Here is a 6,387-nt window from a genome sequence, read left to right as displayed (position 1 = left end):
CAAACATACCGTTCTTTAAAACTTTGAGGACATATCCATTGCTAGTTTTCGTATAGTCTCTACTTTTAGGTTGCAAAGTCGATCAATCCTAGTGAATGAGTATAATTATAGAAATTATTTGTTGTGCTTCTCGAGGTCATTTATTTTAGGGATTTAGTTAATGATTTTTTTGACTGATTGTTTTTTTTTTAGGTGCAAAATCTTCTTCAACAAATGGTGAGTTATAACTGGACCCATTCTATAGTTGTTTGAATATATCTCAGTAATTGACAAATATTTCATTTGCAGCAATCCAGGTTTCAAACAATGTCGGAGTCCATCATCACAAAGAATATCCTTTTTGTATATTTTTTAAATTTCATTGGAACATGTTCTTTTTGTAAGATAGAAATTGTTGAATATATGAAGTGTCATTGAGTTGCTTCATTACTTAGATGATAATTTCGTAGAAAAGGTTGTCTTATATTTCTTCATTTAGCCTTTTCATTGTATTGTTGTATGAATAGATTGAATTGTCTAAAGTAATCTATACTTTAGTATCAAATTTGTCAACTTGTTGGGAAATCTTGGACTATGAGGTTAAGCTTTACGAGATGGTCTTTTGCCGATTGAGTATGAAATAAGTTAGACCCTTTGTTAAATTTCGTAGTATCATAGCATTAATTGAAATATAAATAGTTAATTAGTTACTTTAGTATTACTCTGAATTGTGTGACATCTATCGTTTACTTAACTTCAAAGCACTTGATGAAATGGGAGACCGTATAAATGAGCTGGAGCAGAGCATCAATGACCTAAAAGTAGAGATAGGAATGGAGGGCTTTCCATCCCCTTTAGCCCCACCTAAGCAAAAGTCAGACGGATCGAATCAAGATGATGACTCTGCATAATACTTGTCCAAAGATTGTATTTAGCGGTTAATTGTGAATGTAGTTCGTTCTAATTTGGTGATATCTTGTTTCAAAACTACTTTCGTGCAAGAGAGAGCAGGGACATTACTATGTGTCCCTGCTTTCCCCTTTTTTTACATGTACCAAGTTTTTCTTCTGTGAACTGGGTTGTTTTGGCAATTTATAGGGGGAATTTAATGAATTTGAAGTTTTTACTGTGCAATACCGGGCTTGGTTGAGATGCTGTTAACCCTGAACCTTAATCTGTGGCAACCCCAAATCTAATATGCTAGATGATTTTTATTTTCTAAGATAATTTGTCCTAGCTTACATTCAATCTAGAAATACATTTCAACATTGTCTCTAGTTACTATGGATCTTATAAACCTGTCAATTTAACAAGTTGTACGTTGGGTTTCTATGAATTGGGTTCATTTTGCTTCAACGTTTTAGGGTGATTTTAGTGTGGATTAGTTTTGGGTTTAAATGATTTCGATCTTATCTTTCAGTTGTTTTTAATTTGGGTTCTGAGGTTTATTTATTGGGTGTGGTTTTAGATCATTAGGGACACAGTTCACTTCAGAGTTATGTTAATTTGGTTTTGAGTTAAATTTTGTATGATCCAATTGAATTGAGTTAAAAAAGGGTTTTCTGGGTTTTATAATTTGCTTCTTTTATAACTGCTTTTCTTTTTTTGTTCATTTATATTCTTATGTTTTCCATGTGTTTGTTTTAATGCCTGTTTGGTATTTCATATAACTAGAATGATGCCGGTTTCTAGGACTAACCAAAAGTGAAACCAAAAATATTTAAACTGTACCTTGTCCTAAAAGATAAACTTGAAAACTTTCCTTGTATATGGTGTTGGCTTGAAAAATAATGTTTATTTGAAAGAAAGGATACAATTTTCTGATAACCTTGTAGTACTATCCCTTTCATCATGTACTGGTATTATTGCGGTATAAAACAATGTTTTTTCTTAAACTATATTTCTAAAATAAAAGGGGTGTCTTGGAAGTATCATATGGAAATGGTTATTTTATTTGTAGGTCTTTTTTTTAATCTATTTATGTAGTATTATTCTTATTAGAAAAATATATAATTGGATGTTATTCATGTTTAAATCCAATAATTTCTTCAGAGAAAAGACAACAACATTAGTCAACTTTGTTTACCTAATGTCTTAATGATCTACAGATGATTTCATATATGACTCTGATCATTGTTTGAAAATGTTTATGTCGTGTTTTATATGTACATAGATATTTTCTTTCATCTTTTGAAATTCATTGTGGAAATGCGTAATGATACTGTTTAGTTAATCATTTTTTTTTCATTTGAGGTTTTTATTGCATTTATGCCTATATACATGTAGCTTCTGTCCTAATTAAAACATTGTTTGGTTTTTAATTACAAGCGTTTCCATGCATTGATTTGTGTTTCTATTTGGATATATCATTTATTTAGCATGCAGCAAACTATAGAATGTTATAGGCGGCATACAAAGCATAACGAAACCAATAAGCCAATTGAACAAAACCTGCAGGTTAGCATGTCTTTTGTTTTTGATGTCTTAATGCAATTAATTATAGATTTATTTGTGATTTTCATATCTTTACTTTATATAGATTCTCCTCCATTTGTTAGTAAACACATGAATTTGAATCGCTAGTTTTTGTTAATTGTCATGTATAAATTGGTAAGGTTTAACATTATTGTCCTATTGGATTAATTTCATGTAAATATAAATTATATATATACCCAGGTTATTAATTTTATGTTTTTATGGTGCATATTGACTGAGAATGGCAGCATCTAAAGGCTGAATCAGCAAACATGTTGAAGACAGTAGAGGATCTTGAAGTTTCAAGAAGGTATTGATCTTTTTATAAGATTCAACCCCCTCACCAAAATATATATTGGGGTTAAAATATAAGGTAAGTCCATGTACTCTTAAAAATTTTGATCCATCTTTGTCTCTTACTGTGATGGACATTAAAGGCTTTCTGCTATGCGGCAATAAGCTCCAGTTCAGGCTTTTTGGCATATGTAGAATTATCTCGGCACTCACAAATGCTTTTGCTTGCCAAGGATGTTTCTGGTCTACTTAGATGAACAATGCTTATTTGTTTTTTTTTTGTTTTCTTTTAACTATAAATGATAAGAATGGAGTCTTAATGACAATTATTATCAATGCTCTTTTACTCAGTTTCTAGTGCTGCAAGTGTGAGCTAAGAAGAAAAGCTATTTTTTTCTTGTTTGTAAAATTGCTAAAACGTGTGCGCTTATGATAGAAACGTGTGTACTAAAACTAACTACTGCAAATACGACAACCAGCTCCTCACACTTTTTAAGTCTTCACTCTACTTCGCAGGCCTTGTTTCTACATTTAGAGCCTCCTATGTTACTAGAAACAAAGGACGTCGAGCCAGCATCCTTGTTGGTACAGTCAGCTTCTTCCTAGGAGGAGCTAGCAATGCAGGTGCGGTGAATATCACAATGCTGATCATAGGACGCATTCTTCTTGGTGCAGGCATCTAAATGTGTTTGGTATTTTAGGTATCCAACATTTATTGATGCACTTAGAGATTTGGATGATCCTCTTACAATGGTGCACCTGTTTGCAATGTTAACTTTGAATCTTTGAATCTTTGGATTTAGGATTTGTTTGAATTATCCTTCTAATTAGTTACTTTTCTCATTTCCTACTGGATAGAAATGTGTTTGACTCTGGATATTTTCATCATTTCACGCAAGAATGATTGATTTTTATTACAGTCTGATTATGGTTTTAGTCCCTCTGTTATCATTTGATTTTAATTTAGTATAATTTGGTTTCTTTAATTTTATAATATTGACGTGAATTTTAAAAAAATATGGTAGATATGTGAATTTATTATTCGTTAGGATTGATTAGAATTTTAGGTGCTCATTTATTTAAACATAATATTTTAATTCTAAATTTAAATTTATTAATTTTTATATTTAGCTTTAAAGTTAAAATTTCAATAGAAATTTTAATTTAATTAGTATTTTTATCCTTAAAAGTATATAGTTTAAAGTTTAAATTTCAAAAAACATTATATAATATTTATCATAGAAATAAATATGATTTAATTAAAATATTTTTTAAAAAGTCATGTTTTTAGCAGCGTTTGTCAAAAAGTGCTGCTAAAAGTCATCTTTATAGTGGCATTTGTGGTATAAGCGTCGCTAAAGGTCATGATCTTTAGCGGAGTTTGTGGTAGAAGCGCCGCTAAAGGTCTTGTTCTTTAGTGGCGTTGTCAACAGCGGCCTTTTTTGCGGCGCTTCCAAAAGCGCCGCAAATACTTTTAGCGGCGTTAAAAAGAGCTGCTAAAGGCCTAAAAAAACGCCACTAAAAGCCTGTTTTGGTGTAGTGTGGGCTGCCCAAAACCATCCCATATGCTGAACCAATCAGCTTATTTAGCTGATTATTTAGCTTGCAAAACAGCCATTGATGTTTCCTTGAAATTGCATTCAAACCCCTCCACTTAACTAGCTATTGTAGATGCAACCCTAGCTAAATTTAGCAAGTTTGAAAGCTTCAAACTTGCCACATGTGTGGCCGGCCATGGGGGTGTCTATGGATTTTTGCTATTTTTAGTAGCCTATCCAACCTATAAATACCCCATTGGCTGCTCATTTCAAACACACCTCTCATTCCTTCATTCTTCACTTCTTTCTCACTTTCTCTCTTCAAAACCCCTTCCTTTGTTGTTCTTTTTCCCTTCCATTCCCTTGTTGATTTCCCCTCTGGGAAAAGAGCCTTTCAACCACCGTGGAAGCAGAATTCAAGTACTCATAGAAGCCTCAGTTCAACAAAAACAAGCAGAGAAGGAAAATGTTAATGCTAAATGAATTAAACCTTTTTCGAATGTTGATCCCCTAATTGATTCATAACAAAGCAGCACGTAGAAAGAAGATGAAATAAAAATGCTAAATTAATTAAAACATTTAATGTAGTTTTTTAATCAATATGTTAATGTTAGAAAATATCATACACCTAATATTATTTTCCTTCCATTTTTCTTTTAAAACATTTAATGTAATATAATTAATTGCTTTAATTGATTGCAATGGATATAAAAAATTCAATACATTAACTTCCCTTAGTTTGAAAATATATTTTTTAAATGCAAATTTTATTTAAACATATTATTAAAAAATATAGTAATTGCACCAAAAACAATATAGTAATTAAAAATCAAATAAATTAAAACTTAAATAATTTAATATTATTCATTTAATTTATAAAAAAATATAAATAATTTAATATACATGGAAATTAACTTAAAATAATAATAAAATATCTAAAATCATTATTTAAAAATTAAATTAAACCATACTCAATTTAATAAATCAAAACACTTTGATATACATAGTTTAAGCAACATATTAAAAATAAAAAATTGATGGTGATAATGGATTAAATTAGGATAATTGTTACACATATTTATTTAAAGAAAAATATATATTATTGTGTTTTAAATTTTTAATCATATTATTTGTAAAATGTTAAAATTTTTAAAAATAATTATAATTAATTTAATTAATACATGTAACATACAATATAAAAAAACAAGCATTAATTATTAGACTTAATTTAAAAAATATCAAAATATTTCATATAATTACTACAACATTTTATATTTATTTGTTTATATCTTTAAGTGATTTACTCTTAATATGTATGTTCAACTATTTAAGAAATTTATTTAATTTAACAATTTAATATATTTACTCTTTAATTTTATTTCCATATATTACATTTTTTCCCTTAACCTATGTTTCTAGTTTTTCAAAACTTTCATAGGATTTTAAGTTGAAAATCATTATTATTTTTTATTTTATATGGGTTACCACCATTAATTTTTAGTATTACCGAAAAAATAATATTTTTTCACTTTTTTAATAGGATAAAAATCAAATTTATACATCAACTTTGGTCCAAAGTGCAACTTGATACATGAACTTTGATTTGACGCAATTATACATTTGAAACTTGAATTGTGGTTCATATGTATATATGAAACTTTGATTTTGATTCAATTGTAACATTTAAGGGTCATTTGGTTCGCCAAATCTTAGATTACATTCTGTAATAGGATTATGAGAATATAAGATTACGAGTGGAATGTAAGATTACCTTGTTTGGTTCATTTGGTTGGAATGTAAGATTCGGGTGTTTGGTTGACGAAATGTGAGATTACCTAAAAGTAAATTTTATTATATTGTCCTTATAAATTTTTTACTTTTTGTCACACCATAAAATATAGGGGGTTAATTAAAATAAATAACCAAGAAATGACTTTGGTCTGATGGTTAAGTAGTTAGTGCACTCCTTAGAGGTCCTAGGTTTTATCCATTCCTCTCATTTCTTTTCTTTTCATTTTCAGCAAACTAGGGTGGAAACAACACTAAAATGAATATCATTTGTAATAGATATATAACAAGAGTGGATAGTAGCCTAACGGTT

At 29.3% G+C, this 6,387-nt stretch overlaps 1 long non-coding RNA gene across 2 annotated transcripts; it reads left to right on the top strand.

Annotated features, from left to right (window-relative positions):
- The first annotated feature begins 744 nt into the window (after positions 1-744).
- LOC107913443 (uncharacterized) lies at positions 745-3,667 on the top strand. Of its 2 annotated transcripts, XR_005920453.1 has the most exons (3): positions 745-2,436; positions 2,703-2,827; positions 3,265-3,667. It is a non-coding gene; the product is annotated as an uncharacterized lncRNA (long non-coding RNA). The 2 variants fall into 2 exon arrangements; XR_005920452.1 differs by having other exon boundaries at positions 745-2,827.
- Positions 3,668-6,387: the final 2,720 nt, after the last annotated feature.

Source organism: Gossypium hirsutum, chromosome D11, assembly GCF_007990345.1.
Source record: "Gossypium hirsutum isolate 1008001.06 chromosome D11, Gossypium_hirsutum_v2.1, whole genome shotgun sequence".
NCBI lineage: Eukaryota > Viridiplantae > Streptophyta > Magnoliopsida > Malvales > Malvaceae > Gossypium > Gossypium hirsutum.
The sequence above is the reverse complement of the archived record's forward strand: the minus strand, read 5'-3'. Positions and strand labels throughout refer to the sequence as shown.